The sequence below is a fragment of the Zeugodacus cucurbitae genome, chromosome 6 (genome assembly GCF_028554725.1).
Source record: "Zeugodacus cucurbitae isolate PBARC_wt_2022May chromosome 6, idZeuCucr1.2, whole genome shotgun sequence".
In the NCBI taxonomy this organism is placed as follows: domain Eukaryota; kingdom Metazoa; phylum Arthropoda; class Insecta; order Diptera; family Tephritidae; genus Zeugodacus; species Zeugodacus cucurbitae.
Window position 1 is genome coordinate 26423873 of NC_071671.1, and position 21301 is coordinate 26445173.

A 21301-nucleotide genomic window follows, 5' to 3' on the forward strand; every position below is an offset into this window, starting at 1 on the left:
TTCTTATGCCGCTATAAAAAGTTTAACATTTGTCTAAATTGTTTATAGAATAATAAACAAACGTATTAACACTCGGCAATAAAAACAAAGAAATTTGAAATTTTTTAAAAAATTTACGAAAAATATCATATCACTGTTGTACTAAACAATGGTCCAGGTGTTTTGCTAACGTGAACACCTGTGCCTTGCGAAGCATGAGATCCACTGAGCATATATTTTAGTATTCTAAGACACAGGGCGTGTGTGTAGTTTTTAACGAAGCAGCTGCCATGGCATAAACATACAATTATTTGTTTACATATTTTCGGTTTTTTTATGCTTACAGCTTAATTGGAGAAAACAGGTATGCTGCTTTCAGTTGTAGTGCTTTTTGTTGTAAATAAAATTCGCACACCTTAATTTTGAAAAAGTGAATGAAATTCTTTTGCTATAATCGGAAAATCATTGATTGATCTTGTTTCACTTTTTATTATTTTGAGAGTAAAATTATTTGGTTAGTGTTTATGTTAATTTCGTTTGAAAAAGGTTTAGAATTAGTTTAAAGTAGGAAGTATTATATATGCAGGTTTTGTTGCCATTATAAGCTTTTGATACTTAGTAATTTGAAAATACTTTCACATGACATTCAGTTTAATGCAATTATGCGTAACTTCCATTCAAATATTTATTATGCTGATTTACACTTTAGTCACGATTCAATAATTATGCTAATAAAATAGTGTTTAACATTTGTAAATATTGAAGTACGAGGATAATTTGAAGAGTCATTGAGTTTTGAAAATCATATATGATCCCTTAAGAGGACTTTGTTAAATTTTAAGTTATGTTTCACTAATAAATAGTTAGGGGTTTCTACTATATATTTTGAATATGACAAAGAAACTTGAACAAATAGATCCCGAATCAAATCAAAGAACACTGAGGGATACTATGACAACTGTAGTAAGATAGTAATACAATGGAAATGTCGATAGAATCTGGGAGAAATTTGGACAGACTAACACTTTTACACTTCTAAGGCTAGTTCCAATTTTGTTGCTGACGAAAGTCTGGCAACATCCGGATTATACATATTTTTTTGAAAAACAAAAAACTTTTTTTCAAGAACTAGGTTTAATGTTGTTCAAGCTCAATCCGATGAAGTCTTCACAATATGAAGCCTTTACAAACAAGTAAGGAAGGGCTAAGTTCGGGTGTCACCGAACATTTTATACTCTCGCAATTTATTTCTTTCAATTTATTAATATAACAAACAATTTGACTCACATATTCGGCATATATATGGTATAAAGTCCATTGAAAGTTTGAAACCCCTAATACTAGGTATATAGGAGATAGATGAGGTTATGACCCGATTTCACTCATTGTTGACACGGAGACATATTATTTGAAGAAACATATTCCCTCAAAATTTCTTCAAAATATCTAAGAGACTTAACTATAATTTCGGTAAAAAATTTGTTAGAAGTACTGAAGTCCTCATATTTGATATATAGGGTCTTGAAAACGTATGGACCGATTTTAAGAAGGGTGATGGCACTCTTTAAATATAGTATTTCAGCGAAGTTCTGTTCCGATATCTTCCCTAATACTAACTTTATATATTGTAAAGTAAACTATTCAGACCGATTTCAGAGTTCTGGTATATGGGTAGTAAGCGTGGTTGTGAACCGTTTTAGACTATTTTCACAACATATCATTGGGAAGGTAGGAAGATATTATGAAGATATTATGAAGATAAGATTTTATTGAAATTGGTTGAGTAGCTTCGGAGATATGGTTTTTGACCCATAAGTGGGCGGAACCACGCCCATTTAAAATTTTGTATATCATTTTGAGTGCAGCTCTTCTGTACCATCTCTATAATGAAATTTAAGGTTTCTGTTGGTTTTCCTTACTGAATTAAAGCATTTTTAGTAGTTTTCAACATAACCTTTGTATGGGAGGTGGGCGTGATTATAATCCGATTTCCTCAATTTTTGTACTGTATAAGGTAGTACCTAAAATATACGGTTCTAGAAAGTTTCATTGATATAGCTTTAGTAGTTTGCGAGATATGTACAGAAAACTTAGTAAGGGGCGGGGCCACGCCCACTTCCCCAAAAAAATTACATACACATATACCCTTTCATAGTGCGATCCTTCATACCAAATCTTACTTTCATAGCTTTATTTATAACGGGTGATTTTTTTGAGGTTAGGATTTTCATGCATTAGTATTTGACAGATCACGTGGGATTTCAGACATGGTGTCAAAGAGAAAGATGCTCAGTATGCTTTGACATTTCATCATGAATAGACTTACTAACGAGCAACGCTTGCAAATCATTGAATTTTATTACCAAAATCAGTGTTCGGTTCGAAATGTGTTTATCGACAAATTTTGTTCAGCGATGAGGCTCATTTCTGGTTGAATGGCTACGTAAATAAGCAAAATTGCCGCATTTGGGGTGAAGAGCAACCAGAAGCCGTTCAAGAACTGCCCATGCATCCCGAAAAATGCACTGTTTGGTGTGGTTTGTACGCTGGTGGAATCATTGGACCGTATTTTTTCAAAGATGCTGTTGGACGCAACGTTACGGTGAATGGCGATCGCTATCGTTCGATGCTAACAAACTTTTTGTTGCCAAAAATGGAAGAACTGAACTTGGTTGACATGTGGTTTCAACAAGATGGCGCTACATGCCACACAGCTCGCGATTCTATGGCCATTTTGAGGGAAAACTTCGGAGAACAATTCATCTCAAGAAATGGACCCGTAAGTTGGCCACCAAGATCATGCGATTTAACGCCTTTAGACTATTTTTTGTGGGGCTACGTCAAGTCTAAAGTCTACAGAAATAAGCCAGCAACTATTCCAGCTTTGGAAGACAACATTTCCGAAGAAATTCGGGCTATTCCGGCCGAAATGCTCGAAAAAGTTGCCCAAAATTGGACTTTCCGAATGGACCACCTAAGACGCAGCCGCGGTCAACATTTAAATGAAATTATCTTCAAAAAGTAAATGTCATGAACCAATCTAACGTTTCAAATAAAGAACCGATGAGATTTTGCAAATTTTATGCGTTTTTTTTTTTTTTAAAGTTATCAAGCTCTTAAAAAATCACCCTTTAGCTTAGTTATGGCACTTTATGTGTATTCGGTTTTCGACATTTTGTGGGCGTGGCAGTGGTCCGATTACGCCGTCTTCGAACTTAACGTTCTTATGGTGCCAAAAAAATACGTATTCCAAGTTTCATCAAGATATCTAAATTTTTACTCAAGTTACAGCTTGCACGGACGGACAGACAGATATCCGGATTTGAACTTTACTCGTCACCCTGATCATTTTGATATATATAACCCTATATCTAACTCGTTTAGTTTTAGGTCTTACAACCAACCGTTATGTGGACAAAACTATAATACTCTCGTAACAACTTTGTTACGAGAGTATAAAGAGTTAAAGAATGATCACTTTGCAGCCTAAAAAACACTAACGATTAAATTTTAGACTGTTTCGACGAAAGAGTACTACTACGTTATACCTCAGGACTGAATGTAATGATTTCCCTTTATGTGTTTTAGTGGAATTATTATGAATAATTAGAGAAAGACGCCATTATTTTGAAAATTTCTATGAACTATAAGTATCCACCCCTGTTTTTTTTTTCAATAAATTGCAATTACAAAACGCATTGTCTTATCAAATTATGCGAATACTCTCGTATTCATTTTCGTTTGCAAAATAAAATGCAAATTTTCGTAATTGTTAGCTCAACTATTGTACTGTTATCACAGCTGGATAACAATCACAAATGAAACGGAGCAAATACGCTAATTGTATTACTATAATAGAAAAACCCAAACATGCCTATATACATATAAATAAACATCATATGTATATTACTTTAGGAAAACCTAAGCCAACATGGAAAATAACTAAGTTTTAAGCGAAACAGTGCAGGTACTAGATCTTAACCAGTTGGAAATGTGTTTTTGTAAGGAAGGATATTGACAGCTGTTAGTTACAAATCACTACTTCACTATAGTATTAGGATTTTTTTATTTAATAATTAAATTCATGACAACTAAGCTCGACTGAAATATTAAGTTATTTCTTTTTTGTTTAGTATAACAAATCAAATTAATAATATAATTAATAATAAAATTGTGTTGATCAACTAAAAAATGTCCGTATCACCTAACGCTCAAATTTAATTAAATATTCTCACACAGAGTAGACAGTTTAGTACTCAAGGTCATCACATGACTCACTACAGGTTAAAGTTGCACACTCACACATGCGAATTGAACTGTGTAACAAATATTATTGGCGAAATTTTCGCTAAATTGTTGTTTTTGCTAAAAGCCAAAACTAGAAAATAACCATTTAGGCAAATTGAATTGCGTCACCAACAACAAAACTAAAATTTTTTACTTGATAAATGAATTTCGATGTGCCAAAATCACAAACTCATTCATCCGGTAAATGTTTTTTTGAGTTCCTCTTGTTGTTATTGAAAATAATATGATTTTGTGTATATTTTAGTATAAATACAGAATACAATACGCGTAATTTAGGGTAAATTTTATACAAAAGCAACCTGCGCTTTTTTCAATAGAGTTAGATAGAGATAGATATAATTCTTTTGTTAGTTGCCCTGGTTAAACATGAATTCACTTTAATTTTGGTATTTTCAGCTGAAAAAATAATATAAATTTAACAGAAATTTCCATTAAAAGGGAGGAAAAATCAAAAATAAATAAATTTGTTGCATATTTCAAGGCGTTATACATGATTTTTGCGCTCTGTAATTCTTTGAATGATTTGTGGTATGTTTTCGTCTGAATATAATCTCCGTAAAAATATTCGATGTGTATTCTCTCGAATATGGCGACCCAATAAAAACTTTACGTATGACTTTAAATCAAGTTTTTAAAGATATAATATATCTTTCTGGAGACCATTTAGGCTTTTCACTTAAACAATTTCATTACATAATAAATAGAAATTGCATAAATGCACCCATTTGTATGCGGTTTTACATTAATTACTTAAACTTATGCAAATAACACCTGTATATGCGTCAGCAGTAAAACGGTTAAGTTTTATTGATACGGGTTATCATACCATTATAATCGCAACCTAATGGAACATATGTAAGCATGAAGCAATTAAAATAAGTCCACATGAATAAATAGCTACTTTATTGGTATATACTTTTTGTATAAATGCAAATGCGGGCGTAACTGATTTATGGCAACCGCAAGTTGTGGGCGAAACCTTAATGGTTTTATTGGTTAATTACAAATATGTAAACTTTTATGTATTTTCAATTGACTTGAATGCCACAGTTCGATTTCATTGGCAATATGCAATAAACATTTGCACTCATTATGTGGGCGTACAGTTGCGTGTAAAATTTATTACTTTAATAAGAATATAATGTGATTTATTTTGTAGTTGCTAAATTTAATTAAAAGTTGCTGAAACTAAACGAGTTAGATATAGGGTTATATCCTTCTGTCCGTGCAACGGATAACTTGAGTAAAAATTGAGATATCTTAACGAAATTTGGAACACGTATTCCTTGCCACCCTGAGGAGGTTGCTTTCACAGATGGGCAAAATCGGACCATTGCCACGCCCACAAAATGGCGAAAACCAAAAACCTATAAAGTGTCATAACTAAGCCATAAATACTACTAACTACTACTAAGCCATAAATAAAGTTATAAAAGTAAAATTTGGAATAATGGATCGCACTAGGAAGGGGCATATTTGGATGTAAATTTTTTGGGGAAGTGTTCGTGGCCCCGCCCTCTAATCGGTTATTTGTATATATCTCGCAAACCAATAAAGCTATATAAACTTTAAACTTTCTACAGTCGGTTCTCTTACGTACCCCACCACACACCATGAAAATAGGTGAAATCTATACTAATATTATAAAGCTGAAGAGTTTGTTTGTTTGTTTGAACGCGCTAATCTCCGAAACTACTGGTTCGAATTGAATAATTCTTTTTGTGTTGGATAGTCCATTTATCGAGGAAGGCTATAGGCTACATAGCATCAGGAGCGAAGAAACAGTGGTAAATGTGTAAAAAACGGGGGAAATTATTTATCTTTGAGGGCTTCCATTCCTTGCGCTGCGAAAGCGGTTCAAGATTAGATACGCTAAGGATCGAGAACGGTTGGACCATTCTTGATGAAAGGTTCAGAGGTTGTTCGTTGTGGATCTTGGAAGGTTTAGTCGGAAAATTGTAAAATTCCAAAAAGTGACTTTTTTCCATAAATTTTTTTTCAATCTATCTATAAAAAAACAATTCGCAAAAGTCGGAAATTGGCAAGTGGCAACAGAGAATTCAGAATTGCAAATGAACGGTGACATCTACAATGCAGCATTGAAATTCATATCATATGCTATCACCAAATCGTCAAATTAGAGATGTACTGAATCGTGCATACGACAGAATAACTTTGGAACAACAAGTATAATTGATTTTGGCAATAATACGATCTCAAAATGGCATTAAGTTTGCTCTCGCATCTACTGGAATTGCAGCAACGCTACTTGAATTTCGACACTGTAGCTTCAGTTAAACATGCAAATCTATGAAACATCTATGAGATGAGCGCAATTTTCTAGAAGCACTTGACAGAACAATGAAAGATCTGTGAAATAATAATCGTCGCTTTGGTGGCGTAATGATACTGTTATTGACAAACACATTCTGTTATTTCGAAATCAACAACGGCGGAGGAATTGAACGCAGGTCTCAAGTCATCGAACTTGTGGCGGCACGCGAAAACCATATGATTGACCATGAATATGTGGGAGTTTCTTCAACAGGAAAGCACCGCAGAAGATCTGCAAAGAACTGGGCAAATTCTGGTTAATACTTCTAATGGTTTGATATCAATCCGAACATTAGCCAAATTTATCGTAACTACGATTGGTTGAGTGCACGCAGATTTTTAACTGCCAAAAATACCAATGTCGATGATTTAATCTATACGACTTAAAGTCAACTTCCGAGAGATTTCTGTTCATACACATCGATCGATCATGTTGAAAATGAAGACGAAGCTGTGAATTATCCAGTGAAATTTCTAAATTCTTTGTCATTATAATGCTTTGTCATTTATTATGCTTCGCAATCTTCAAGCAATGTAATGTAATGTAATAGTTGCAAGAATTTTTTAAAGGGACTTTCAAGGGGGCAGAATGCTTGATTCCACGAATTTCTTTGAGTTCCAACAATTTGCCATTTCAGTTCAAACGTATTCAGTTTCCACTGAGACTTGCATTTGAGATAACATTCAACAGGTCTCAAAGACAGTCGCTGGAGGTATGTGGCAGAAATTTCATTCACGAGTTGAAAAATCATCTTCTCTGTATATTAACGCACCGGAACAGAAAACAAAAAATGTTGTTTATTAAACTGAGTTACATTGAAAAAAAATTTAGAAAAATCGCAAATATATGTTTTCCAACACTATACAAATTCAACTTTGTTTTCAAAACAAAAAATTTCACGCAGTGCAACGACTGCGGAGTCAGCTAGTCGGATAATAACCACGCCCACCTCCCATACAAAGGTTAGGTTGAAAATTACTAAAAATGAGTTAACTCGTTAACGAAAAACGTCAGAAACACTAAATTTTACAGAAGAAATAGCAGTGTAGCTTCCATTCAGATTTTTTACAAAATGGAAAATGGAAGTGGCATCGCCCACTTATGGGTCAAAAACCATATTTCAGGAACTACTTGACAGATTTCAATGAAATTCGGTACATAATATTTTCTTGAAATCGGTTCACAACCACGACTCAATTTTGAATTCCATCTGATTCCTTCACCTTATAATGTATACATAAAGAACCAATGAAGATAGCGGAATAAAACTTTATACAAATAGTGCATATCATATCTGGCTTCACTTGTGAAAACATTGTCGAAAACGGACTATAACTGTTCAAGGCCCCAGATATCGAACATGTTGAACTCAGGCCTAAGGGTAAATTTTAACCAAAAATATGGGTAAATCTCTCAAATAATTTAATGTAATTCAGAGGAAATTGTTTTCTTCTAATAGTGTGTCTCTTTTCCAAAAATTATTAAAATCGGGTTATATCATCTCTTAGCTCCCATATACCTAATTTTAGGTTTTTCAAAAATATCTTCTCCCAGCTCCCATATAGGTTATAGGTTTTTAAAAAATACGGTGGACTTTATTCCGCATATATGTATTGGTTAATATGTGAGATATCTTAGCAAAATTAAGTGAGCGTACATTGGATATAGTGTACCTTGCTGGTGAAAATGAATGAAATTGATTCAGGTATTACCTCAGCCCTCATATACTATATATGCTGATTTTCGTTACTGTATTAAACTTTATGCCAAATTTATGGGTAAATTTGTGTGTTATGTAAATACAATTTCTTTAATAAATTTTGAGAGTACAAAATGTTCAGTTGCACCGAACTTAGCCTTTCCTTACTTGTTGTTTTTGCTTTTCATAAGAAGTTGATAAATTTCATCAGCTAATTGCTATTTTATTATTTATTTCCATGGACAACAACTCTCAAAGTAGCATTGCATTTTCAAGTCGATTAAAAGTTAATGTAGAAAAATTCGATATTTATTTTATATTGTAAATAAATCTAAATCAGTGCTTTAAGGCTATAAAGCTTTTTAAAATAATTATGGCGTGGTATATGTATATGTCATAATATGCAGTGTAATAAATAAAAAAAAATGCAAATCTTGTTCTTTTTTTAAATACATCTTAATTGATATTAATTTAAATATTAGTTTAATTAAGTAAAAGATATTTTTAATGAAATATTGAAGTAGATTATATATTTCAAACGATTAACGATTTTATTAAAATATTCTTTCATTTTTGATTTTCTGAAGATCTTCAGTAACTAATGTGCCATTTTATTGCCCCACACTGCATTTTTTGCAAGTAATTACTATTTACACTGTATATGGTAATGTTGCAAATATTAAATGAATATATTTTTAACCAGAATTCATTTTTAAATTGACTGTATTGTATAATTAATTAAATACGCATTGATTGTGGACTGATTGCAATTAAAATATTAAATGCCGAAATGTTGTGAAAATAATTTATGCACTTTATTTTATATATGACAGATTAAATCGAAGTATTTATAGATGGAAATAAGAGCAAAAAATACGTTTTTATTAAAAATGCAATAAATTATAAGCTTGTACTAAAAACTCACATAAATAAAGCTGGACAGTAAGAATTATTTTTAATTATTTTTTAACGTTTACGGTTTTATTTTAAATGATGCTTTGTTCATACATTTAAGTATTTGATCATTTAAAATTACAAACCTTAATTTTTAGAATAAAATAATATTATGAAAAATTATGTATTAAATATATTATGATTTTGAGTATAATCACAGTAGTATCAATACATTTTTACTAACCTTATTTAAAGAATCCATAGCGGCCATTCGTGGAGAGCTGGATAAAATAGAGAAAATATAGTTTGATAATAAAAATATTTATAATTTTTTGTACTAAATAAATTTTGTTCAAAATTATTTACAATGAATGATTTGTCATGTTTTTACTAATTCTTGGAGACAATATTTTTTTCTATATAAGCATAATTTTTAGTACAAAAAACCTTTAAAAAATCAAGTCAAGATATAGATATAGTGTATAACATGTTAACATTTTAATATACATATGTGTATATATATTCCTATAATTCATCCTTATATCCACACGAAAGGGTGACTCGCCAAAATCCACTAAATAAACTCATAACCTTCTACAAACCATTTGACACTGTCAACTTTGTACAAATTGCATTGCAGTGATTGATTTCCGCACAAAGCAACTGACAGCAAGTGAATGAAAAATGCGCAAATCATCATGAAAAGTATTTCAAACACTATGAAATAGACGTACTATCAAGGCAATATTGGGCATTATATTAAAACAGATATTTTTTATAAATTTACATATGCATATATGACTACAATAATTTGAAAACAATTTAAATGCTTATTATTTGCAATAATCAACTGCAAACTACATAAGCACTTGTTCAATCGCGAATAAACGCATTTGCATGCCACTGCGTATGAGTAACTTTTTTTGCAAATTAAAAAACTTATTATTTCTTTTTATAATACTATGAAGTGCTGTAAGAGTTTCTTATATATTCTTTCCTGCACTTATTTAACTGTAGAACACACATACATAGGTATATACGTGTAGTCATATAAGTTTATGGTTATAAGACAGTTCCAGACTTGTTTGCACATTTAGTAGAATTAAATTTGTTTTTATGACTACCTGCAATTTTTTCTATTATTGAATTGCTTAATGAAACCATAATCGACACAGTTTATGATATGAAAGTGTTCTTTAAGTAGAAATGATGATTTAACAACATATTAGGTTACTCATACGCCTCGGCATGCAGCCGTCATGCAGTCAATATAGTTCCAGCCGTATTATAAAACCCTCTATATGCAAACTAGAACTGGTTAACAGTTCTTTGACTACTCTGTTGTGCTAAAATTACATTTAGTGTACCTATCTATTTGTCTATATGTATTAGAAACACAGCCAATTGCCAATTGTTTATCAAATAATGAAGTGAAATAATAAACAATTGCCACCGTATTTTGTTTGTTTGGCTTTTCAGTGCACAAAGAGCTTTTCTATACGCTATTTATTGTTCCTGCCGCTTAGCATCCGTGCGTAACTTTGCACAACAGGTACAAACAAACAACAACAGCAGTGAATGAAGTGCAAACGACAAAGCGACACACTTGACAGAGTAAACAATCGGTCCAAAATGTTTATTGCGCGCGAAAGTAGGTGTGTGCGAATGGGTGTGGGCGTACAATTGAACTGACGAAATTGCGTTTTAGTTGAGTACAGACGAACATATAATATGCATAATTAGTACACAGTCGCTGAGAAAGTGCGAATAACACAAATTTACAACACTCAAAGATTTAACAATTGACTAATTAATTTGCAGCAGATCATTTGCGCATTAAGTGGTAATTTAATATGAATGGGTTCTATCAGAGAGTTATGTGATTTCTTGAAAGACTCTCACATTCAATGAAAGCAATAAAGCACAGAAATTATCACACTTCAAAGCATGGTTCAAAGAAAGGACCACTTAATAAGGTGAAAAATTCGTCAAAAAGAGATTCGTCAAATAGAAATAGAGATAGAGATAGAGATAGAGATAGAGATAGAGATAGAGATAGAGATAGAGATAGAGATAGAGATAGAGATAGAGATAGAGATAGAGATAGAGATAGAGATAGAGATAGAGATAGAGATAGAGATAGAGATAGAGATAGAGATAGAGATAGAGATAGAGATAGAGATAGAGATAGAGATAGAGATAGAGATAGAGACAGAGATAGAGATAGAGATAGAGATAGAGATAGAGATAGAGATAGAGATAGAGATAGAGATAGAGATAGAGATAGAGATAGAGATAGAGATAGAGATAGAGATAGAGATAGAGATAGAGATAGAGATAGAGATAGAGATAGAGATAGAGATAGAGATAGAGATAGAGATAGAGATAGAGATAGAGATAGAGATAGAGATAGAGATAGAGATAGAGATAGAGATAGAGATAGAGATAGAGATAGAGATAGAGATAGAGATAGAGATAGAGATAGAGATAGAGATAGAGATAGAGATAGAGATAGAGATAGAGATAGAGATAGAGATAGAGATAGAGATAGAGATAGAGATAGAGATAGAGATAGAGATAGAGATAGAGATAGAGATAGAGATAGAGATAGAGATAGAGATAGAGATAGAGATAGAGATAGAGATAGAGATAGAGATAGAGATAGAGATAGAGATAGAGATAGAGATAGAGATAGAGATAGAGATAGAGATAGAGATAGAGATAGAGATAGAGATAGAGATAGAGATAGAGATAGAGATAGAGATAGAGATAGAGATAGAGATAGAGATAGAGATAGAGATAGAGATAGAGATAGAGATAGAGATAGAGAGATTGGAAAATGGGAAGCATCCAAGAGGAGAGTTATAGACATAATTACAGATAAATAAAACTTGCTATAAATACTTGCTATATATTCCTTAGAAAGTACTTCAATGTTTTGGATATTGCAAAATGGGTCCCATAACACAGTGAACTATATAAGATATGTGCATATATGGTAACATAAGCTTAAAGTTAATGTAAGTAAGGACGATCTGAATGCAAATTATTAAAGCTACATGTCATAGAAGAAAATTTTGAAGCGTACGAGTCAAAGATTCAAGATTCAAAGATGCAACTACGTGCCACTAATACATACATACATTCAGATACGAAAGGCATATGTATATGCCTAAACAAGTACTCTGCTACCATACTTGTTGTTTACTGACATTTTTGTTTTCATTGCTGATGAGCCCTACCAGCCATATGAACTTTAGCTTTTGTTTTTGACATATTTGTGTCAATTTTCCTTATTTAACGTTGCACACATATACAAACAAGTTACCATAATATTTTGCTATGGGCACACATGTTTTCGTAGTGTTAATGGTCTATTTTGCACTAAGGCCTTTTTCGAAAATATTTGTAAAATAATGTGTTTTTTTTTTATTTTTTAGGTGCGTGTGTAGCTTGTTTTAAGTGGTTGTGTTTTTGCTTTTATCGAGGCGATCCATCAATAAATGTCAACATTCGAGGTTCAACAAAAAATCCTATTAAAATGCATAGATAAGCTACTAGCTACGGCGTAGAAATATATATATATATATATATATAGACTAAATGTATGTTAGAATGTAAGTATGTGTGCTCCTACATTTGTATTTGTTGTTACATTCGATATATGCATTAGTTACTTTACTTATTGGGCCTTTTGCTTTTATCAATCAACAATATTTATATTGCCTCCATTTTTAGTTGTTTTTGTTATGGTTGTGTAGCATGTGCCGGTCCGCATCGTTAAAACGTTGAGAGGTTAAGAGCCAACACCAACTAATTGGTAGCAACCGGTTTAATGCATTTTGAGTGGTTGGATTAAATGCCGGTTGGTAGTCCACTACAAATTGAATTATGACTGACGAGGAATGGTGAAGCGTCTGTGTTTTAATGGCGCCATTATAAAAATGCATTGGATTAAGCTATAAATTGTCGGATCTTTCTGGTGTGAAGCTATGGATTTACATATAAGTACTATGTGTGCTTTTTTTGCAATTTAATAAAAGTTGAAAGTAAACAAATTGCAAAGCGCCTATTTATATGCTTCATTAAACATTCATATTGGCATAGCAGAGAGCTTTTTATTATTATTTTTTAGTTTTTCGTAAGATAATCTCATGAATGGTGAGGGAGTACTGTGTAGATATTTGTTGTCGAACACATAAAATAGCTCGATGAAATGTACTCCATGTAGTGTGTATAAGTATGACTGATTATTTTAATTTATTAAATTTATTTTCATTCAAAATTAAAATACCCTTGTTTCAGCCTTTATAGTTAATCGAATTCTTAATAGTAACCAACAAATGATGAAAATAACTTAGGAGCTTTCGTTAAAAAAAAATCAAAAGCTTTTTTGAGCTTTGAAAATAGTTGTCGGAGGGCTACTAACAATTGAAAGCAATTTCGCAGCATTAATTTCTCCAAGTCTGGTGGAAAGCATATAGCTTTTTAATCAATACTATAAAAGCCAAAATTATAATAGAATATTCCACAACAAATTCATTATATGAAAACAACTTAGAAGCTTAACTTAGCTCGAATTTAAAAGCTTTTTTAAGCTTTAAAAATATTCGTCGAACGGGAACCGCTAAATCACTTTCACGACTGGAATTTCAAACAATTTGGAAGTTTTGTTCTAAAACTGGTTAAGAGCACGGAGCCTTCTAAGCAACTCTATAAAGCTCCATATACTTATATATAGGACAGATATATACCTAATGTTAACACTCCTCTTCCGAAATGATTATAGAAAATCTCAAAACATATTCATTATATGAAAATAACTTAGGAGCTTTCGGTCAAATTTAAAAGCTTTTATTTTGAGCTTTGGAAATATTCGTCGACGGGCAACTACTAAATCACACTTCCGAAATGATTACAGCTAATTTCAAAACATATTCATTATATGAAAGTAACTGATGAGCTTTGAGTGAAATTTAAAAGTTGTTTTTATCTCCCGAAAGGATTATAGAAAATTCCAGAACATGTTCCAAAAAAAAATCCACACTCTATCGTTAGGTCTAAAAAACATTACAAAATATAAAGTTTTCAGGTTTATAACCGATCTCAAAGGTTTTAGCATACATCGATATTGTAAACAAACTTCTAGTCTATCACTAAATAGACCATCTATCACTCTACTAGACTCTATAAACAATGTCATTACAAAAGCTTATTAGTCAAGAACAATTGCAAAGCAATTTTTGAGGTTATAATATTTGAAAATTTATTCTCTTGACATCACCCGTATCACAATATCACAAACTCGTGACTTCTTTAAATGAATAAAATAAAATATAAATGTCACTGTAACCACATGAGATCGCCAAGCACACGAGTGCAAAATCTACGTGTAGAATACACTCGTATTTACAGTTAAAACTTAGCACACAGATGCTGTGTTAAAACTATACAAATGAAACGAAGCACTTAAATAATAGTAGAGACAAGCACATTTTATTGTCTATAAAACATTTAACATTTATTTCTTGCACATAGACTAAAAACTTACTTTATATACACACTCAACTTTCATTAAAAAATTATATATTTTGTTCTTACGAAGTGCATACTTGTAGTGAAGTCAGAACGTGCTTTTCCTTCAAGGCAATTGTGGTTGCGCATTTGTATGATACCAGTTTCGACCACGTGATTGCCTGCTGCCAACGCACGGTTAAGACGCAATAACAGCTGCTTTCGATTGTAGCGATTGTGTTGGCAAAGTCAGAAAGATAGACAAAACAGCATTAACAACAGCCAGACTAACGCTACATACGAAGGAATACTAAGAACGTGCAACGCGAAGAATAGCAAAAGATGCATGCGTGACAGCACGTCTGAGCGCATAATTTGAGAAGCGAGCTTTTGTCCCTTGTGAACTACACACGTTCGTAGAAATGTGTGTTAAATTGTAATGCGCATGGTGGTAAAGTAGTTGCGTGCTATTCGTTTTTGCTTTTATGCAGTTACATTTTTCGGTTTTATGCGAGGTCATTGTGGGCGAATCCCTTTTTTGACTGCAATTCAATTAAAAAAAAAGTGTTAAAAGCTCTATGGCTTAAGTTGAAAGTTCGATGTTAGCAAAGCCCGATAACGTTTTGTAATATGTAAAATGGTTGTTGTAGAGTCTATGTAGATTCTAGACTACAAATGTTGTTTTAGAAAATATCTGATCTCTACTAAGTTCTTCCTCATTTCTACCAAGACCAACGTCTCGACTTCGACCTTTTCTTGTTCATTCAAATCATTCCGCATTGTTTCATTAAGCTGCTTTACCGCAGCTTTTTAGGTTAAGCTATGGTCTCGAGCTTAGAACTTGGTACACATGTTTCTTGGGACCGTGAGAGGGTTGCTTTCAAAAATGCAAAATCAAACCACTGCCACGCCCACAAAATGGCGAAAACCGAAAACACATAAAGTATCATAACTAAGCCATAAATCTATACTAATATTATAAAGCTGAAGAGTTTGTTTGTTTGTTTGAACGCGCTAATCTCCGAAACTACTGGTTCGGATTTGAATAATTCTTTTTGTGTTGGATAGTCCATTTATCTAGGAAGGCTATAGGCATCACGCTGCGACCAATAGGTGCGAAACAGTGGTAAATGTGTTAAAAACGGGGGAAATTATTTATCTTTGAGGGCTTCCGTTCCTTGCGCTGCGAAAGCGGTTCAAGATACACAAAAGTTATGTATGAAAGAATTATTTCTCTTTTAGTGATCTAGAAAAAAATCCGTGAGTACTGTTTTTGTGATAACTAATAATTTCTAAAATTTCAATAATTTTTTTTTTTTCTAATCTATCTATCCAAAAAAAAAAAATTGGAAAACTCGGGAAAGTGGTAACAGAGAATTCAGAATTGCAAATGGACGATGACATCTACAATGAAACAATGGTGTTGATTGAAGATTTGTGTTTGCTTATGAGTGGCAAACCTTTGACTGAAATTCATATGCCAGCGCCAAATCGTCAAATCAGAAATGTGCAGAATCGTACATTGGAATGTGAGCCTGCATAAGACAGAATAACTTTGGAACAACAACTTCAAGAAATGTTCCATTATTGAATGAGCAGCAAAAAAGTGCCTGTGATGAATTGATGAAGACTGTCAATGATGGAAACAGTGGACTATTTGATGCGCTCGGCGGAACTGGCAAAAATACGATCTCTAAATGGAATTGTGTTGGCTCTCGCATCTACTGGAATTGCTGCAACGCTACTAGAAGTTGGAAAAAAGGCACATTCGGTACTGAAGCTTCCGTTAAACTTGCAAATCAATGAAAAACCTGTTTGTTATTTCAAAGCAATCAGTTATGAAAGATCTGTGGAATAATAATTGCCGCTTTGGTGGCGTAGTGCTCCTGTTATAAGGCGAATTTTGACAAACACTTCCTGTTATTTCGAAATCAACAGTGGCGGACAAATTGAACGCATCTCTCAAGTCATTATATTTGTGGTGACTCGTGAAAACCATACTATTGACCATGAATATGCGAGTGTTCCTGCAACAAGATAGCACCGCAGAATATCTTCAAGGAATTGGAAATGGGCAAATTCCGGTTGATACTTCTAATGATTTGATATCAATCCGAACATTGTCCAAAATTATCGTAACTACTATTGGTTGAGTGCACGCGCAATTTTAGCTGCCAAAAATACCGATGTCGATGACTTAAATTATCTATACGATTCAATGATGACTTAAATTATACAAGTCAAATTCCGGGAGATTTGTGTTCGTACAAATCGATCGAAAATGATGTATTGAAAATGAAGACAAAGCCGTGAATTATTCAGGGGAATTTCTAAATTCTCTGAATTTGCCTGACAAGTCTCCGCATCCTTTGCGTCTCAAAGTTGGATCTCTCATTATAATGCGCCGAAACCGTGTAATTGAATCCGACTGATTGTGACGCAGCTATCGAATAATGTAATAGTTGCAAGAATTTTGAAAGGGACAGATCGCTTGATGCCACGAATTCCTTTGAATTCCAACGATTTGCCATTTCAGTTCAAACGTATTCAGTTTCCAGTGAGACTTGCATTTGCGATGACAATAAACTGGTCACAAAGACAGTCGCTGGAAGTGTGTGGTATAAATCTGAAAATGTAATGTTTTGCACACGGCCTGCTATACGTGGAGTGTTCACGAGTTGGAAAACCATTTCACATTTACGCACCGGTAGAAAAAAAAAACAAAAAAGTTGTTTATCAAGCTGCGTTACATTGAAAAAATTTCGAAAAATCGCAAATAAATGCTTTTCAATACAATATCAATTCAACTTAATATTCTTTTAAAAACAAATAATTTCACGCAGGGCAACGACTGCGGGATCAGCTAGTAAAGTTATAAAAGTAAAATTTGGTGCAAAGGATCGTCTTTGTAAGGGCCATATTTGGATGTAATTTTTTCGGAAAGTGGGCAAGGCCCCGCCTCCAAATCGTTTATTTGTATATATCTCGCAAACCAATGAAGCTTTATAAACCAAACATTCTGCAATCGGTTCTCTTACCATACACATACACCATGCACTATGAAAATAGTTGAAATCGGATAATAACCACGCCCACCTCCCCTACAAAGTTTAGGTTAACTCAGAAACCCTAAATTTTACAGAAGAAATAGCAGGAAGAAGCTGCACTCAGATCTTTTTACAAAATGGAAAATGGGCGTGGCATCGCCCACTTATGGGTCAAAAACCATATCTTAGGAACTACTCGACGGTTTTCAATGAAATTCGGTTTATAATATTTTCTTGGCACTCTTATAACACATGTGGAAAATGAATGAAATCGGTTCACAACCACGACAACTTCCCATATAACCCAATTTTGAACTCCATCTTATTCCTTCACTTTATAATATATAGATCTATCTTAATTTAATTCAGATCTCTGTACCAGAAATGGTTAAAATCTGGTCATAACTTCCCCTAGCTCTCATATAGCTAATTATAGGATTTTTAAATATACGATGGGCTAATAGCTTATAAATCGGTTAATATGTGAAATATCTTAGCCAAATTAAATGAGCATATAATCTTAGATATAATGTATGTTGGTGATGAAAATGAGTGACATCGTTTAAGGAATTATCTCAGCCTATATACTATTTATGATGATTTTCGTTTTTCTATTGGTCTTGATGCCGAATATATGAGTAAAATTGTGTGTTATCTTAGCCTTTCCATACTTGTTTTACGTTAGTTTTTTGTATGGACAACGAGCGTTCACATAATCTCCAAAACAAGAAGAGCGAAAAAAAGTTCTAGACATTAGAAGAACATAATTATAATACTAAATTAGTTTATGTTGCGAGCCACTCGCGACCTCATAACAATATAATATAAAGCCACCGGTATATACATTATAATCGAACGAAGTTCTATCTATACATCAGCATGGAAACTAAGACGTCATATACGAAATTGTGTTTTGAAATATAGATTTGTAGAACAGGAATGCTTTCAATAGAGTTTCATTATTTTCGGCGAGTTGAACTGTCATCGAACCATCCTTCGAAATTGGATTGAATTGGAGATATCTAAATCCGTTCAACATTACCAAAGGCAACAAGTCAAAGTAAAAGTATTCTTAAAATGTAAGGAAGTAATCATGGATATCACGGAAAAAATAAATTTAAAGTTGATGATAGCCTGATGCTTAGAAGCGAAGCGATGACTTCTGTACTAAGCAATCAAACTAGAAAGAATAGCGAAAAATTAGGAATCGAACACAGCTGTTTCCCCCCAGAAAGCAAACGAGGTCTGTACAGAAAATAACGGGAACTTTAAAAAAAAAAAATTTCACAAAAATCCAAAAATTTACTATTTCAAAATTTGCAAATCGGCTTTAAATTTTAAATATTCCCGTTAATTTTTGAACTCACCTTATCTGAAGCATTTTAGAATGCTCCCAGCCATGGTTTGCAAATTAAGGCGTTCGATAAAAGGTGCTAGATAGAAATAAATACACATAAATAGATACAAATAAATTCATATAAATAATTTATCAAATAATAAAAAGTTCCTGAAGGTACCTTAAGCGAAAGAAAAAGCAAATTAAAGCGATTGAGCACAATATTTTCATATTTATTTAATTTCATAGCTTACACCTAACAATTTCCTATCTTTTGTATATCATTTCTATACGAAATCTCCATTCAATAGACACAAAGCACTTTCAAGTCTTTTAACAATACAAAAGCGCCAAATTTATTTCCAAAATACACAAATAATACCTTCAAAAGCTACTTTGGTCAAATCTTAAAACGCATTTCGCTCGAAATCTTATTAATTAATTATTCAATTAACAAAGGAACAATGCAAATAGCTTTAGTTTATTACACTTTTATTATCCTTTAATTCCCAGTAATTATATAAAGTGAGCAATGACTCACTGAATGCCAAAATGCTTACTATTTAGAAAAGCAGCAACAACAAATATTGACTTTGATGTCTATTTCGCTGTTGACTTGCGCCAATTTGTTTGTTTTGTTTTGCCAAGAAGAAGAACTAAGAGAAATGTAATTTTGTTTTAAGGGCCACACTTGGCCATATAATCACTCAAGTGGCATCTTATGAATTAAGTCTGATTACAGACACCAGCCATTTGGCACGGTATTCGCCGGCCAACAGCGAGTGTTGACAACTAAAAGTGGAGCGGAGAGCAGAGGAGTGTTTCTAACTGCATAGTAGATCAACTCAATACTGGCAGCTGCCTGATGTTGGTCTGGACATTTGCGTGGCATATGAGTTATAACAGTACTCGTAAATGAGTATTCCCTTTTTTATGTGCGAATTTTATCGGGCAATGGTCGCAACTGCATTTAATTTTATTTACGAGAAAGCTAATAAAACAATTTAGTTACACGAACTCTGATAGAGTGCTACTTATTACAAATGCCATTCTATGATGAAATAGACGAACTGATAAGTGTAGACATAATCAAGTTAATCCAATAAAAGGTACATAAGTGTGCAAGTACTGTAATGAAATTCTGCGAACGGGCTTTGGAGTTGATATTTGTATAATGGATAGGAATGTGATTTCGCAAAAATTCCATGTCTAATATGTGTGTAAATATTGCAAAAAAAAGTATGCAGATTTCAGTTATATATAAAGAATAAACTTGGGTTATTTAATTTGAAGGTAAAATTTGAAATTAATTATAACCTCAAAAATATTTTCGAGGATAAGTGGTCTAAGAAGAATTTTTGAAAAACATTGCACCATAATGTTGACAATAATTTTTCAAAGATTTAAATTTCTACCTAACTCTCGAGGTCTCAAGAATGAATAAAAATCTATTATCTCTCTCAATAACTAACATATCGTGAAAAATTGGCTTATTTCTCTAGTTTATTTTTTTTTTTCGAAGTCTTCTTAAACCTCTTCCATATAAAAGTGTTCAAGCCAAAATTATGTAATAATTTCGAAAACCACTTGCCAATAAATCTATGGCACACAGCTTTCCATGGCAATTAATATTAAATAATTTTTCCGTCATTCTTCGTCGCGTCCATAAACTCTTTTCCAACCGCAACAACTGCTGTTAACAACGAATAAGAAAAGTAAAAGCGATTTGATTGATGAATGCTGAAGAAAAATTGGCAATGAAAGCTTAAAACTCGTGTACGGTCTTAAGGTGATTATTGAGATGAGTAAATGTTTACATTAATCAGATGATGAATGGTTATGAAACGCTCAAAAATTATATAATAAAAAATATTGAACATTTATTAGCGGCACGCGAGTTGTGGAAATAAATGTACACGATTCTTAAAGTTTTTTTTTTGGGTTTATAATATACATATATTGAATAATATTTAAGTTATTATGAATCATAAAAGGGCCTCACTATAATAGAAAATCCCCTGAGAAGAAATCAATTGGCAGCACTCTACCGAAATTTGGCGTTTTTATTAAAGCCACCTTTCCGTTTATCCCCAACATTTACGCTGAGATTGATCGCTACTAAAACAATTACCATAAATTTGTCAAAATGAAATCACTATTTATTACGAAACTACATGAAATCACAATTA

The 21301-nt window shown here is 32.7% G+C and overlaps 1 protein-coding gene across 1 annotated transcript in view; it reads right to left on the reverse strand.

Annotated features, from left to right (window-relative positions):
- The window catches only part of LOC105213996 (neuropeptide CCHamide-1 receptor), a 121106-nt gene that overhangs the window by 74519 nt on the left and 25286 nt on the right, over positions 1-21301 (reverse strand). Inside the window, exon 2 of the mRNA XM_011187139.3 lies at positions 9460-9496. The gene's annotated coding sequence lies outside the window, so the exon portion shown is untranslated. The remainder of the gene's footprint in view (positions 1-9459; positions 9497-21301) is intronic.